Genomic DNA, 17,363 nt, shown 5'->3' on the forward strand with positions numbered 1-17,363 from the left:
CATTCTGAATATTAATAATTTTTTAAAACTTAAATACATGTAACTCCTAAGTACCAGAAAGTAGACATCTGAAGTCATCAAATTTGTTAGAAAGACTATTTGCTACCTTGTACTGAGAAAATCATGTTTACTGTGTATATTGTGGGGGGCCGGGGGGGGGTTGGAGTAAAAAGTTTTTTTTTGATTTATTTATTTATTGAAGGATAATTGCTTTACAGAATTTTGCTGTTTTCTGTCAAACCTCAACATGAATCAGCCATAGGTATACATATATCCCCTCTCTTTTGAATCTCCCTCCCCGTCTCCCTCTCCATCTCACCTCTCTAGGTTGATACGGAGCCCCTGTTTGAGTTTCCTGAGCCACACAGCAAATTCCCATTGGCTATCTATTTTATATATGGTAATGTAAGTTTCTGTGTTACTCTTTCCATACATCTCACCCTCTCCTCCCCTCTCCCCAGGTCCATAAGTCTATTCTCTATGCCTGTTTCTCCACTGCTGCCCTGTAAGTAAATTCTTCAGTACCATTTTTCTAGATTCCATATATATGCGTTAGCATAGGATATTTAACTTTCTCTTTCTGACTTAGGAAGTAAGAAGATTTCAAAGTTAATTTCCCATCGTAAACAATACATGGCTAAGCCTAACACACACACACATACACACGGCAAAGCCAATAATACACACACACACACACGCCTTCCCCTCAGCAGCATCTTTGGCCCGCTGGCCACACACGCACACACGCACACACGCACACGCCTTCCCCTCAGCAGCATCTTTGGCCCGCTGGCGCCACCTGTCGGCCCTGTGCCGCCGGTAGCAGCTCCTGGAGCTGGGAGCTGTGGACGCAGCCACGGTCCCAGCACGCGGCTTGTCTGCTGTGATAACGGCTCTCCGGACCAGAAAAGAATGCAGCTTAATGTCATACCAGATGTCCTGTAAAGGGATTCATTTCAAAAGACTGCTCTTGTTTTTCTTCAGAAAGGATGTCTTGTTCCCAACAGAGTGGCCATAAGGTAGGGAGATCTCTCCACGGAGGACAAGTACGATGAAGATGTGATGCTACCACAGAAACACGAGCAGAAAAAACAGGAGCCGGAAAAGAAAGCTTTGGCCAAGACACCCTATGAAATGAGTAAGAGAGGAAGGAGAAAGCTGGGTTCTGCCACTGGGCCAGCTCAAATAGTTAATCCTGATGGAAAGAAAGCTTGTTATCCAGCAGACGATATGGGAGCTGTTTGCACATCGTCAGGGCTCTCAATCTCCTTCCTAGACGGGCTTCAGGAGTCCTATGAACTCCCTGAAATTTCATGCAAAAGGACTTTTGGGTGCTCTTTCTGTTTCTCAGTGGAAGATTTATAAAGTTCACTGTGTGCATGCTTCAGTCGTGAACAACTCTTTGCCACCCCGTGGACTGTAGCCCGCCAGGCTCCTCTGTCCATGGGACTCTCCAGGCAAGAATACTGAAGTGGGTTGCCATGCCCTCCTCCAAGGGATCTTCCCAACCCCAGGGTCAAACCCATGTCTCTTATGTCTCCTGTGGGTTTTTCACCACCAATGCCACCTGAGAAGCCCATTAAGTTCACTAGTTTGTCCAAATTGCAACACATCAAAAGGTTAAGAATCGCCACTGTTGCCACTGAAGACAAAACCAGGTTGACAAAGTGCCTGGGCCACAGGTGAACCTCCTCTGCTACCCTTTAGCTGTGCGACCTTGAACATGCACACACGGATACACAAATTCTCTGCCTCTCAGTGTCTCCATTTCAGAGAACGCAGATAAACTGCACCTAGGGAAAGGGAAATGACTTGCCAGAGCTTAGATATCAGTGGATGTTGGAGCCAGAGATCTAACCACGTGGTCTTCCCAAGCCTAGCAACTGTTTCACTGGTTTTCATTTCCTTCGATGAGAACCCTGTCCCCCACTTCCTGGTCCATCATCAATTCCAAAGGAATGTTCCTCCAGGAAGATCAGATTCATGGGCTCGTAACCTGCACACTTCTGCAGGTTTCTGTGCTCAGAAAGGCCCCTGCACTTGGAGTTTAATGCTGTGTAGTCACCATCTTGAAGTTCTTCATAATCATGTCTTTCTATTTGTGCCTCTTAAGTGATGTCTGATGAAACAATGGAACATGGAGCCTGAGATCACACAGCACAGACTCCTGCCTCTTGCCACCTCCCCAGAAGACTTAGGCTTCGTGCCCAGAAGCCTCATTTCCACCTCACACCCCAGCCCCTCTCCCTCCTTTCCCGCCCCAGTTGGCTTTCAACAGACCTCCACTAAGGGAAACAAACCTCCACCCAGGGCAACAATCACCGCATCTCAAGGCTTTGTCCTTCTGTCCCTTTTCTCCATCTCCTTTGAGGAGCCTGGGAACAGAGGAGGGGAGGGTACCAGAGGGGCTGATCTGGGGGTGGGACAAAGCAATGCCCATTCCTGCCACAGGCTACCAGCACCACGGTGAGTTTGGGGGACACAATTCAAAGAGGGCCTCTCATCCAACCCAAATCCCAGTACCAAGCACTGCATTTTCATTTTGCATTGAGCCCCACAAATCATGTTGCAGCCATGTCCTTAAAGGAAAATATATGTATATTTTAATATTGAAGAATAAGTGCTAATATTGAAGAATAAGTGCTAAGAAGCTGCTATTACTTGAACTCATACTTTAAACTTCTTCCTGTTGAATCCTCTATCTGCTGGCATTAGCACTATGGCCTCACATTTATACATCATCAATTATTTGGGGATGAAAGTACAAACAAATAAAAAATTCAACTGTAGCAGAAAAGAGACTATATATAACACCACATTAAGATGTCCTATCGTATGGAACCATATGGGATTTCTATTTTAAAAACTGAGGGGAGAGAAATGGGCCAGTTGGGATAATGCTAATACTTCTTTCTCGTCCTTGCCTTCTCTTTCCCACCACTGTTCTGTTCTGATAGCACTGACTGGAAGGCCTGCTGGGGATTAGTTCATTTTACAGACTGAAAAGCAAAAAAGTCTTTCTTTCTTTCTTTTCCCATTTTTTCTTGAGGAAATTGGCTGCAAGTTGTATTTTCTGGTCTCAGCCAGAATGCTCGGTGCTTGGTACTTAAGGAATAACATGCATCCATTCACATCACAGGGAAAACGCAAAGATGCACCTACTTTCTTCTTTCTTCCTTTTTCCCAATTCACATCTCAGAGGACTTGTTCAAGCAAAATTAGCAGCACGGGAAGGTGTTTTGATGCCCCATTCTCCCAGTTCCAAGTCATTCATTTCTACCTCAGATCTTTATCTACATTACTACCCAAGTGACCACTTTAAAGACAAATATAGTCACCTCACTCGTGTGCCTATAAACCCCAGTGGGTCTCCAGTACTTCAAGAATCTGCTACGACCAACAGAACCCTCCTGCCCCAGCCTTTGGGGATTCCTGAACAACTTACTAGGAGGTAAGCAGAATGTAGATTTTATTAATTGCACAAATTCCATAGGAGCTAGACAAGGTCACAGTCCAAACCTAATTCAAAGAGAAAGGCTTCCACAAAACAAACAATATGCTAATTCTGTGCCTCTCTGGAATCCATCCAACAAAAGGATCAAAAGGAGAGGTCTCTGAGCGTATCTTTTCAATATCAGAGACATTAAACACCTTGGCTTTATTTTTCAAAGAGAAGGTAAATTATCTACTGGGTTGGCCAAAAAAGTTTGAGTTTTTTCCATAATATCGCATGGAAAAACCCAAATGAACTTTTTGGCCAACCCAGAACTTCAGTGGGACCTGGTCCCTTGGTAGGAATACTGGAGATAACACAAGCTAATTAAAGCAATGATTAGCTGGAACAGCAGAAGGGCAAAAAGAGGCTTCTGTGCAGAAATCTGGCAGGTTAGCTCTCCAGCCTATAGTAGGACCAAGAGAGGAGGACAGCAAAGGGATCAGCAGCGATGACAGCCAGCTAGGGACGCCCCAAAGGAAATCTCTTTAGTGGCTCCATTATAGTGTTCCTCATACTCTGTTACACTCATATGTTCAACTGTCTGTCACCCCTACTAGACTGCGGGTTCCTTCAGGACAGACTGCTTGCTTCTTTCTGCCCCGATGCCCATGAGGAGTGTGGGCTCTATTCCCAGCTGTCGGTGGGGGTGGAAAGGGCTTCCTTGGTGGCTCAGACAGTAAAGAATCTGCCTGCAATGCAGGAGACTTGAGTTCCATCCCTGGGTTGGGAAGATCCCCTGGAGGAGGGCATGGCAACCCACTCCAGTATTCTTGTTTAGAGAATCGCCATGGACAGAGAAGCCTGGCTATAAAGTCCATGGGGTCACGCAGAGTCAGACACAACTGGAGTGACGTAGCATGCATGCACGCAAATGAAACTTAGAAGCTTCAACCAATTCCGCAGCCCTACCCAAAGATACACCCTCCATCATTGGAAGCCGTGTCCCTCCTTGATAGATGAGCTGGTGTATTTCATCAGCAACCAGCCTCCCACAGCCTCATTCCACCTGAGGCAGGCTATTCTGAAGAACAGGATGAATGGGGCTTCAGCGAGGCACTCCTTCCCCATGATTTCTGCCCAAAATACCGATATAGACCAACTGTCCAATTTTCTATGATCCACACCACAACTGGGGAATATTCCACCTAACATCTGTCACTTTTTTTTCTGTCAGATTTCTTGCAAGGCAAAGGAAACTGATTGTGTTTTTACATATAAATTAAACTGATACTGGTAATAAAAACACCTGACTGGGGTGTGCAGCTTCATAAAGGCAGTCTGTTCGGGAAAACTGTGTCTGCAAGAGATGGAGTGCCCATCATCCATCAGGCATGGCAGGCCCTGCTGCCTGCCTGCTCCCAGCCTGCTCCCAGCCTGGGGCTGATCTCAGCGACCTTTGGAGCGTCTACCACTCTGTCTGCCCTACACATGTGCTTCCTCTAGAGTATGGATGTCATGGGGATGCCAAACCTTGTTGAGGGCCCAGCCTCTGTCCACCAGTGAAGTACAGTGGGGAGAGCACCTGCTTTGGGGCCAGGAACAGCTGGGTACAGATCCCCAGTGTCAAAGAAAAATACACATGAAAGCTGCACTTGTTAAGTTTTACTTGGGATCTTATTTAGATCTGGAGATGGATGGCTCTGAGCAACGGCTCTGAAGAAGTAGGCAGTGGAGCCGTGGTATATATGATTTTTTTTGGCTAGCAAATACATGCAGTGAAGCATGTGTGTGTGTATGTGTGTGTGTGTGTTAGTCACTCAGTCGTGTCCGACTCTCTGTGACCCCATGGACTGCAGCCCACCAGGCTCCTCTGTCCATGGAATTCTGCAGACAAGAATACTGGAGTGGGTTGCCATTTCCCTCTCCAATGTGAATTTTAGTAGTAGTAGTTTAGTCGCTAAGTCGTGTCCAACTCTTGCGACCCCACAGACTATAGCCTGACAGGTTCTTCTGTCCATGGGATTCTCCAGGCAAGAATACTGGAGTGGGTTGCCATTTCCTTCTCCAGCAGTCAAGCATATATCTTGGTAAAAGATTAATGCTAAGCATAAAGAACAGCTATCTCAGGTTAATTGATTTTAGTGCTTTTCTGTATATGGGAAGATGCAAGAATCTGGGACTACTGAAATTCTTCCCAAGATATGTATCTAACTATCTAGGGGACCATCTATCTAAAGCACAGAGTGCCTCATTCTGAATTCCTCTCAGGGTGAAGTGTAGGTGGGCGACTGCAGTGGGTTGCAACTAAACCTTTGTAGAACTAGATGATGAGTGATATTTTTTATTTATTTTTGTTGTTATTCACAACAACAAGATAGTAAGATCCACTTAGACAAGTCACTGGTCTTCTCTAAGCCTTGGCTTCCTCAATATGTAATTCAAGTTTTGCAGTACCTACCTTTGAAGAATTGTATGGGATTCTGGAAAAATCCCATGGATGGAGGAGCCTGGTAGGCTGCAGTCCATGGGGTCACTAAGAGTCGGACACGACTGAGCGACTTCACTTTCACTTTTCACTTTCATGCACTGTAGAAGGAAATGGCAACCCACTCCAGTGTTCTTGCCTGGAGAATCCCAGGGATGGGGGAGCCTGGTGGGCTGCCGTCTATGGGGTCGCGCAGAGTCAGACACAACTGAAGCGACTTAGCAGCAGCAGCAGAAATAAGGTATACAGAGCCTGTGGCTTGCTATTGGCCATCCGTAAGTGGTAGTCAGTAGTAGGCTGTAAGAAGTCACATGTGTCAACTTCCACTTAAAAACTACATCTGTATCATCATTGTTGATGTTATTTTTAATCATTTCAGTATATCATTTAGTAGTAAAGAGACTCTTCCAGAATAAGATTAGCAGGACTAGAATGTAAGGGTAATAGCCACTTGATGGCATAAACTAAAGAATCATCACTTAAATATTATTCAAGCAGCCTTTCTCCTACATTAGCTAGGTTCCTTTCATTCATTCCAATCACCTTATCTACAAATGGAAATAAGGAAAATGGGAATTTTAACAGTAAACCAGACCTCACCTAGAGGAGAACATTGCTAAAAGCCTGAAGGATCATTCAAAATTCAACAGAGCCCAAGCAACAAAGTTCTCCCACCACTCTCTCAACAACCAGGTCCACTGACTCCAGGCCTCTGCCATTAGTGACTCAGCACTGCCCTGACCCACTCCTTCTGATCCTGTTATTGTAACTGACACCGTATTGCCCGTGTGCCTTTCTCAAGGTTTCTGCTTAGAGAGCTTCTACTCATTCACGGCTCTGGCTGCTCATGCCTCCAACCATTTCACGAAGCCTGTTTATACCTCTCATGATGCCCTCTTAGTGTTCTCTCCTCCACAGACAACTGCTGGTTATACATCTCATGTTCAAGCTCCCCAGTGGAGAGGAACTTTACAGTTCAGTTCATCACTGTCAAAGATAATCACCATCACCCAAGTGGGGAATAGCTTGTATCAGGCTATCTCAAATCAGATACCTATCAGCCTCAATTCAGATACTTTCCTCTGTCCAGTCAGCTATGGCTAGGACCTCTGAATCAAATTCTACGTATGCATAGGAAACCCTAGGGCTGCTTCCATCCACAGCAGGCTGTGGACTTGGCAGGCAGTCAGCACAACAGATTTCTCTCCAAAACATCTCTTTCCTCAGGCATTTTTATTTCAGAGAGGGCTTGTTACATGAAACAAAGAATTGATTACTGCACCAGAGATGCTACTAATTATACCGGATGGCTCGTTTCAGAAATTTCAGAGTAATCAGAACAACAAAACAGCATTCCTAAACCATGTCCTTTGGAACAGGGAGCTTTTGAATCATAGAAGATTTTGTATTTATTTGCAAATGCAACCAAGTTAATACAAAATCCATTTTCAGAGGTGGGATAGAAGGTTCCTAATATTATCAAGATAACTGGGAAATGTTCAAAACGCTGTGGCATAGCACCAGGGTGTGATACATGACTTACTCTGATTCTCCATCCTGAACTGGCAGCACCTCCATTTAGTAAGTACTTATGGATCAAACACTAACAAAAAAGCAACTGCTTGCTGTTTCAATACCTATGGATGATGAGGGACAGTCTCAAAATAGCTTTGTGAATGCCAGGTGGTGAGCCTTGCAGAAACTGGTAAAACAATGGCATTTCATGCCTGAAGTTCACACCTCTAACTGTGATGTTCCACTGCTTTATTTCTTGGCAACACATGCTTAACTCATTCCCCTGCAGCACAAAAGACTCACAATTCAGCAAAGCTAACTCTCATTGCTTGTAATCTGTATGAATTTGTTTTGTTCTGTCAAGAAAGAGGTGTGAAGGGGGGAAGAAGAAGTTGGCAAAACCGGCAGCTTCTTTTTATTAATGTTTAGGAGCATCGCATTGCACTTTATGGTAGTTTAAGGCAATTTGCATGACTTATTAAATGATGAAAAGCAAAGTAACATTGTTTTATGAATGATCACAAGATCAGAGGGCTCAAGAGAGATATATAGCAGCAGGAACAATCTCGCCTGTGAAATGCTGCTGAGGGCCATTACCCAGATGTCACTCTTGCAAAAGAATTAGTCCAACAATTTCATGTCTTACACCGGCTGGACAGGCCGTATCTGAGCAGCCCCAGTGTGGTGCTTTTGCAATACAGAAGTGGTTGAATACAAAGCATGAAGAGGCTTAGTAGGTACCTTCATGGTATCCCAGGCAACACAATCACTTTGCTTAGAAGAACAAATTGAAATGATCTATTTTAGGGGCTGTCACTCCAGTTAGAAGAAGGGAATCCTTCTCTATTGTCTCAGTACCTAGTACAGAGCAGATAGTCAATGAAATCTTGTTGAATTACATGGGGTAGGGTTCGCCCAACTCAGACAACACTTAGGAGGGGTTACCAATAATATTTTGAAACAAAAGGGCTAACTAAGCATGACTTACTGTGGTGAGTATATAGTTCCTCATAAAAGCATACTATATATGTATATATGATTTTACATGTCACACGGGCATGCTAAGTGGCTTCAGCTATGTCTGACTCTTTTTGACCCTATGGACTTTTGCCCGCCAGGCTCCTCTGTCCATGGGATTTTCCAGGCAAGAATACTGCAGTGGGTTGCCATGCCCTCCTCCAAGGGATCTTCCCGGTCTAGGAATCAAACCCGAATCTCTTACATCTCCTGCATTGACAGGTGGGTTCTTTACCACTAGTGCCACCTGGGAAACTGTTATATATCATATATGTACATATATACCACATATATATTTACATGTATTTATACATACATATGGTTCCCCTGGTGGCTCAGTGGTAAAGAATCTGCCTGCTAATGCAGGAGACACAGGTTCAATCCTTAGGTCAGGAAGAATCCCCAGAGAAGTAAATGGCAACCCACTCCAGTATTCTTGTCTGGGAAATCCCATGGACAGAGGAGCCGGGCGGGCTACAGTCCATGGGGTCACAAAGAGTCAGACATGACTTAGGGACTACACAACAACAACAATACATACATAGATCACAGACTATAAAGTGGGTTCTCCTATCACCAAAATGATTGAGTCTATTTGAGGGTCAGTCCAAACTGTCTCTCTGCTCATTTATTGTTGATTTCCTTATTATAGACTGTTCTATACTTGAATTACCCCCAAACTGGCTTAAAATCTCCATCTTCAGCATTACTAAGGATTGTTCCACTGTCACTAAGGTGACACTTTTCAGCCTAACTTCTTAGCTCAAGAAGCAAAGAAGCTGAGTCTTTAACCAGGTCCTCCTGAAAGTACATCATGCAAAATGCCAGGCTGGATGACTCAGAAGCTGGAATCAAGACTGCCAGGAGAAATATCAACAACCTCAGATATGCATATAATACTACTCTAATGGCAGAAAGCAAAGAGAAAATAAACAGCCTCTGAATAAGGGTGGAAGAGGAGAGTGAATAACCTGGTTTGAATAACTCAACATTCAAAAAATGAAGATCATGATATCTGGTCTCATCACCTCATGGCAAATAGATGGGGAAAAAGTGGAAACCGTGGCAGATTTTACTTTCTTGGGCTCTAAAGTCACTTTGGACAGTGACTGCAGCCACGAAATTAAAAGACGTTTGCTCCTTGAAAGAAAAGCTATGACAAACCTAGACAGCGTATTAAAAAGCAGAGACATCAGGGCTTCCCTGGTGGCCCAGCAGTAAAGAATGCAGGAGACACAGGTTCGATCCCTGGGTTAGGAAGATCCCACATGCTCTGGAGCAACTAAGCCTGTGCACCACAACCACTGACCTGAGCTCCAGAGCCTGGCAGCTGCAACTGCTGAAGCCCACACACCCTAGAGCCCATGCTCCACAACAAGAGAGTGGCCACCACTTGCCGCAAGAAGGGAAAAGCCTGCACAGCAACAAAGACCCAGCATGGCCAAAAGTAAATTAAAAAGTAAAATTATAAATAATTTTTTAAAAAGTAGAGATATCACTTTGCTGACAAAAGTCCATACAGTCAAAGCTATGGTTTTTCCAGTAGTCATGTATGGATGTGAGAGTTGGACCATAAGGAAGACTGAGTGCTGAAGAATTGATGTTTGTGAATTGTTGCTGGAGAAGACTCTTGAGAGTCCTTTGGACAGCAAGGAGATCAAACCAATCAATCCTAAAGGAAATCAACCCTGAATATTCATTGGAAGGACTGATGCTAAAGCTGAAGCTCCAATATTTTTGCCACCTGATGCGAAGAACTGATTCGGAAAAGACCCTGATGCTGGGAAAGGTTGAAGGCAGGTAAAGGGAGCGAGAGAGGATGAGATGGTTGGATGGCATCGTTGACTCAGTGGACATGAGTTTGAGCAAACTCAGGGAGATAGTGAAGGACAGAGAAGCCTGGTGTGCTAAAGTCTATGGGGTCACAAAGAGTTGGACACGACTTAGCAACTGAACAAGTCCACTCTGAGAGACTGTGTAAAGAGTTAAGAGAAAACAGGGCCTTGGAAAATACATAGTAAAGGGCTTGTGTTCCTAGTTATTTGATTGCTTTACATTTCTGTTTCTTCTTCCCTAAAATAAGCATAATAATAGTAGCTATCTAGTAGGGGTATTGTAGAGATTAAATTAGATGATATTTAAAGTACTGAATGAGGCTTTCCAGTGGCTCAGTGGTAAAAGAATCTGCCTGCAATGCAGAAGACGAGGCTAAAGCCGCAAGTTGGATCCCTAGGTCTGGAAGATCTCCTGGAGAAGGGAATGCCAACCCACTTCGGTAATTCTTGCCTGGGAAATCCCATGGACAAAGAAACCTGGTCTGCCACAGTCCATGTGGCCTCAAAAAGAGTCAGACAAAACTTAGCCACTAAAACAACAACAAAGCACTGAATAGAGTTTAGAGCACATAATAAACCATTTAAAAGAGAAAATGAAACTGAAAGTTGCTCAGTCGTGTCTGACTCTTTGCGACCCCATGGACTATACAGTCCATGGAATTCTCCAGGCCAGAATACTGGAGTGGGTAGCCTGTCCCTTCTCCAGGTGATATTTCCAATCCAGGGTTCGAACCCAGTCTTCCACATTGTGGGCGGATTCTTTACCAGCTGAGTCACAAGGGAAGCCCAAACCGTTTAAAAGCAGTGGTTATCTTCAATCACCATTTTTTCACATGATTTTCTTCTCTGAACATTCTGAATTATACATCACGGTGCTAAATCCCTTTCTGTTCTTCTGAGAGGGTGAAGTGAGCAACATAGCTACTTTTTCATTAGCAAGCAAATTAAAAACAGAGCCTCTTCCAGGCAGAGACCACCTGGTATTCCTTCTCTAATACTATGAAACACAGTTCCTATTCCTAATTGTGTAACTGCTTCAAACTCCATGTGGTAGGGGTTACACTTAGAGGTCTCAGCAAACAGAATTATTAATTGTTCACATGATCATGTAACTTGTAGATGAGAAGAAAAGGTCTTGAACTCTGAATCTTAAGGACAGTGAGCCTGATTCTCTTTGTTGTTTAGTCCTAAACTGTATCTGAATCTTTTGCCACCTCATGGACTGTAGCCCACCAGGCTTCTCTGTCCATGGGATTTCCCAGGCAAGAATGCTGGAGTGGGTTGCCATTTCCTTCTCCAGGGGATCTTCCCGACCCAGGGATCGAACCCGAGTCTCCTGCGTTACAGGCAGGTACTGTACCACTGAGCCACCTGGGAAGCCCGTGATTCTCTTTCAGTCAGACTAAATCATGAATCTCAAGGACAGATATCCTCAGGCATTTCTTTGGCAGATATTAAAGGAGTGATGGAAAACGCTGTACTGCGTCCTTCTCTGATGCCCCAGGTTGGGTCACCTGTCCTTCTCATGTCCCACAGAAACCAGGATACAGCTTCACGGACCTATCAAAGACGCTGCATCAGAACTGCCTGCCTAGTTGTCTGACCCTCCTTCTGTAACACCAACTCTTTTAATCGATCTCTACTTCATCAACTCTCAGGTTAAACAGTCACCTCCACAGCCTGCTGACAGAGGACTAAGGCCACTTAGGACTGTTTGCATTGTGTTGACATAATTTTTGCTCCCACCATCTAGGCTGTGAATTTTCCAAGAGCCAGGGATGCTTGTTCCCAAATCTTTTTCTGCTTATTATAGTTGATATTGTAATACGTAATTTAATTAGCTGACATAAGCCCTTTAAATAGGGGTAGAAAAAGAGAGCTGTTATACCAATAATATGAAATAGAATGTTTGGAAAGGGCTCAATGAAGGTGAGTCATCTTTGAAATGCTATTAGGTTAGCTATGAGAGAAAAGGCTCTTAAAAACTGAGGAGGAAAAAATGTACACATTTTTTTAAAGCCTGCTCATCTGGTTTGCTTGGCAAGTATATAAATTTTATCTCTACTTTAAAGAAACAGAATCTGGGGGAAAGGAGGGGTTGGATGAATTGGGAGATTGGGATTGACATATATACACTGTCATGTGTACAGAGATAGCGAGTGGGAAACTGCTGTACATCACTGTAAAGCAACTATACCCCAATTAGAAAAAAAAAAAAGAAATAGAATCTGGAAATTGTAAGCAATGCAATGTGGGTGGAAAATGACAAGGACCTCCTATCAGTGGACTCCTCATCAAAGAAAAAGTGACCCTACGTTAAAAGATTGGTGATTAAATATGTCCTTGACTGTAAGTTAAAATGTTTTAGTTGTGTATGCATTATTTTAATGGTACTTTAAGCCATTGTTTCGATTAACCAAACAATAACTTCTATGAATCTCATGGTCTCATATCACCTTGGTTATACAGTATATCCCAAGCCTAACATAGGAACTAAACCATGGAGGGCAGGGGGAAGCAAGAGAGAGAGAGAGAAGAAAAGAGGAAGGGACAGAGGAAAGAAGAGGGAGGAGGGGAGGAAGAAAGGGAGGAAGGGAAGGAGATAAAGAAAGTAGCTTTAAGTGATTTAAGTGAAAAGTTGGTTCTCAGGCTGCCAAAGTGTCAGGTCAAGAAGCAACACCTTGCAAGCTCATCACAATGTGAAAGGGCTTAGTTTGCCCCCTACTCTTCCTGCCACTCCCACAATAAAAAAAAAAAAGTCAAAATTTTGTTTCACCTACTGGGAGTAAATTCATTATCTAAACCAAACTCTCAAGAAATTTGAAAAGACTCTCTCCGACTACTGCTTCTCCTGCATTTACTGTTTATGCTCTCCTTCCAAACTCTTGCCAATGAGCCCTCTGTGTACGCAGAAGAGTAGATTTTACACATCTCCCCAGGCACGAGAAGTTGAGAGCAGAGTCTACAGCTAGCATAGGAGGAGATAATCCTGAGGTGACAACACCCAGCTCCAGATGTGTCTAGGTTAGGAAGTTCCTCTTCATGCAGAATTGTTGGGATGACTATCCTTGGAGAGAACAGGAAACTATGGAAAAAAAAAAAAAAAAAACCCTGATTAAGCCTTACTGCACCCCAAGCCCTGTACTAGTCCTTTGCTTACTGAATCCTACAGCGATCCTGTGAGGGAAGCACTGTTACTCTACTTCACAGAAGGGAAAAAGGACCCGTTGAAGTCAAGTCATTTGCTCAACATGGCACAGCTGGTAAAAGGAAGTAAATACCTGCACCTTCCCTGATCCCACCTTGCTCCCCAGCCTCACCCTTGCTCTGCTTGGGCCAGCAGGAACTGGTTTGCATTCAATGCTGCGCCCACAAGAAAGTCTGGAGGTTTAGTTTTGTCTAGTCATGACTCAGAGCAGAAATCTAAGGAAAGCAACTGTAAAGTACACCCAGGGTCTCTACCCTCATTGCAATGCAAGCAGCATCCCCGTCTGGCACTCCAAATTATGTGAGGCGTGAAGGAGCACTCAAGTACAGTGGAGGGCCCTTGTACACATTTGGGTAATTAGGGCTGGGACTCTTCTAACCACTCATTGACCAAAGCAATTCCTCTCACAGAAGCTTCTGCTCACACATTTTTGTTTTGTTTTTAAATCTACATGAAAACAATTTCCTGGGGTAAGAGTTCCACCTGGAGGATGATAGAAAATCTGGACCACCTTCCACAAAACTACACAGGAGATAAGCTATACAAAAGGCTGCAAAACAAATGCTCAAGAAACTACGCTAAGTATGAACTTTATGCCATGACAATAGTGCATCTTCAATAATAACTCTTTGAGAGAGATACTACTATTATTCCCATTTTGTTGATAAGGTAAGTAAGGTTTCACACATAGCCACTCATTTTTCTGAATTCACTCTGCTACTAAACACTGAAGAGGGAATTAAAACTCAAGAACCCATGAACAAATGTTGGACTTTTAAGGGACATTATATACTGCATATCCAAGCAATAGAAACACTAAAAGACTGACTCATGGGCTCAGAAGGCAAAGGATAACGTTTTGACTCTAGCCCTAGTCCCAAGAAACCCCGCGGCCTGGATGTTTCCTTCACCCCCTTCATGCACCTATGCTCTTCCTATAAACTACTAAATTCCTATCACAAGCCATCTGACTTAAGCCCATTCACACTCAAGTGTAAATAAAGCTTAATCAATAAGGCTTAAGCTTTAATCATTCATTCATTTAAATTGATTATTTAAGCTTAACAAATAAAATTTAAGCAAAAATTCATTATTTCCTTACCTATGCAATTAATTATTCACACCTAATTTAAGATAAACAAGACTTAACGTATCAGCCCTTGATAGAAGGCCCCCATCAGGTCTGGGCTGGCTCTGGGTTCTCCTCTTCTCTGTCTCTGTGGTCTACTTTCTTCCTTTCCACTAGACTACCACCACCCATCCCATCCCTCAGGGGTCATCTCCCCCAAGCCCAGTGCCAAAATCGGACACCATGTCCCTAGCAAGCCCAGTGTTTGTAACTTTTGACAGAAATTCACATACCGTTTGTGATTTAAGAGTTTCCTTGTGAGGTGAAAAGGATAAATATGCAGAAGATATTATAACAAGGTAATGTGGCAGTTGTTATTTTCTAAGATAGCCACAATATCTCCCAGCCCACAGACTCTTCATAAAATGTGACCATGGCACTCTCGCCGCTAAGCAGCAAAGTCTTGTGTCTACTTCTTTGAATATGAGTAGATCTTTGTGACTGCCTGACAAAAAAGAATGGTAGAGGTGATGCTGTGTGACTTCCAATTAAAAGAAACGCCATAAGTTTTCTTCCTGCTTAGGACAATTGCTTTCAGAACTCAGACACCATGCTGTCCATAATCCCAGACCAACCCATGGGGAATGACCATATTGAAAAAGTCACAGGTAGGTATTCTGATCAACAGGTCAGCTAGACTGATTTTCTGTCCTCTACATTCTCACCGTCCATTAACTACTGTATCAGCTGACAGTGTAATATTCTTGCCTTCTTATCTCCCAGCAGGACTGAACTGATTGAAACTAGTCAGATTTAGACCCTAGTTCAATGTATATAATAGCATTGTTAAAACGCTTTATTTATTCAGTAACTAAGTGAAATAGTAATTCTTCATTGTTGGTCAAAGAAGGCTACCTAACAAAGGCAACCTTTAAGCTGGGTACAGAAAAATGGGTTTCACTGGAATATTCTAAGGAGGGAATTCTGTTTGAGTAAAGGCAGGGACAGCAAAGTGATGGACATTTAGGAAGGACAGAAAGGTATGTGAAGTAGGAACGCAGATCATATGGGAAGAAATAGTGAGAGAGTGTGGTAAGGTAGAGTGTGATGAGTCAGGTAGTGACATAAATCAGAGTCTTTGGAATCTCGCCTTCATTGCGTGGCCATTGGGAGACACTGAAAAATTCTAAGAAAGGAAATATTGGTATGTTTTCCCTAAGCCATGCTTCCAAAGTGTAAATCACTTGTTTACTACATAAGCGTTGATCTAATTGATCATGTCTTACATAAATGTTTAGACACGCTGTTTCCATACTTCATAGTAAAGTTAGGATGCCTACTCAAAATCGTGTTCCTGAGTTGAGTAAGTGCTAATCCTTCCCTTTCTCTGAGAACCTGGAGGTGTGTTTAGAGATAACTGGCACCTTAAGACAAGGTGTCCACGTCCCAGTGCAACGGAGCTCCAGACGGAATCACCAGCCAGGCCTCCCCGTACCTCCCCCAGCAAGAGTAAAGTGATGAAAGAATCATTACCCAGAGAGAAGCAGAAGTATTAGCTCCAGCCACACCTCAGACAGTGCTTTGCAAAGACTCCTTTACAAATAGCCTGCAGCTCATGTTTGACAGGAGAAGGCAATGGCACCCCTCTCCAGTACTCTTGCCTGGAAAATCCCATGGATGGAGGAGCCTGGTGGGCTGCAGTCCATGGGGTCACTAAGAGTCGGACACGACTGAGAAACTTCACTTTCATGCATTGAAGAAGGAAATGGCAACCCACTCCAGTGTTCTTGCCTGGAGAACCCCAGGGACGGGGGAACCTGGTGGGCTGCCATCTATGGGGTCGCAGAGCTGAGCTGAGCTGTCGTGCCGCCTATGGAAAACAAAAGAGGCTGTCAGCGCTGGCCTGTTGCAGGATGGAGAGAAGGTATGCAAGCCTAAAACATTCTGCCGCAAGCTTAAAACATTCACGCCTAGAGCAGATGTAGCCACAGAAAGTCTAAGAAAACCCCAGAATCTCTAGCAGGGCAGATGGAAGATACTTCTACCCGGAAGTCGGTAAAAAAAAAAAAAAAAAAAAAACTGGAGAAGGTAACTGCTAATTACCTGCTAATTAACTGCTATTCACTGTCTGAAGACAGTGATGCAAAAGCCAAAGGACTATGAAACGTCAAGGTAATGTGACAAAAAAGGATCACAATAATCATTCAGTAATGGAATCCAAAGACAAGCAGACCAGCAACTTACTCAAAAAAGAATTGAAAGTAGCCGTTTTAAGGAAACTCAATGAGTTGCAAGAAAACAGACAGGCAGTTCAACAAAATGAGGTATGTAAGTGGTACGTATAGACAATGGAATTTTATTCAGCCATGAGAAAGAAGGAATCCTTGCCATTTATGATAAATTTATGGACCTTGAGGGCAATATGCTAAGTGGAATAAGACAGAAAAAGGCTAATAGTGTATGTTATCACTTATGTGTTGAATCCTAGAAGCAGAGAGTAGAGTGGTAGATACCACAGGTTAGGTGGTGGGGGAAATAAGATACTGATCAAAGGGTACAAACTTTCAGCTATAAGATGAAAATGTTCTGGGAATCTGAAGTATGGCATGGTAACTATAGTCCTAGTATCATATTTATCTATTTATACTTTAAATTTTCTCAGTAGATCTCACCACAAAAACCTATGCAATGTGTTGGAGGTGTTAACTAGGTGGTAATCATTTTGAAATACATATCAATACACTGTACACCTTAAACTTTTACAGTGTTATGTATATAAGGATGAAAAATGAAAAAGC

The 17,363-nt window shown here is 43.4% G+C and overlaps 1 long non-coding RNA gene and 1 other non-coding gene across 2 annotated transcripts; one reads left to right on the forward strand and one right to left on the reverse strand.

The window, feature by feature from the left end:
• Positions 1-904: 904 nt before the first annotated feature.
• LOC145524509 (uncharacterized) lies at positions 905-12,648 on the forward strand. Its single transcript, XR_014067615.1, has 2 exons — positions 905-3,451; positions 11,825-12,648. It is a non-coding gene; the product is annotated as an uncharacterized LOC145524509 (long non-coding RNA).
• Positions 11,595-11,665, reverse strand: TRNAY-GUA (transfer RNA tyrosine (anticodon GUA)). The gene has a single exon. It is a non-coding gene; the product is annotated as a tRNA-Tyr (tRNA).
• Positions 12,649-17,363: the final 4,715 nt, after the last annotated feature.

The sequence above is a fragment of the Giraffa tippelskirchi genome, chromosome 10 (assembly GCF_054371585.1).
Source record: "Giraffa tippelskirchi isolate mGirTip1 chromosome 10, T2T-mGirTip1v1.2.pri, whole genome shotgun sequence".
In the NCBI taxonomy this organism is placed as follows: Eukaryota; Metazoa; Chordata; class Mammalia; order Artiodactyla; family Giraffidae; genus Giraffa; species Giraffa tippelskirchi.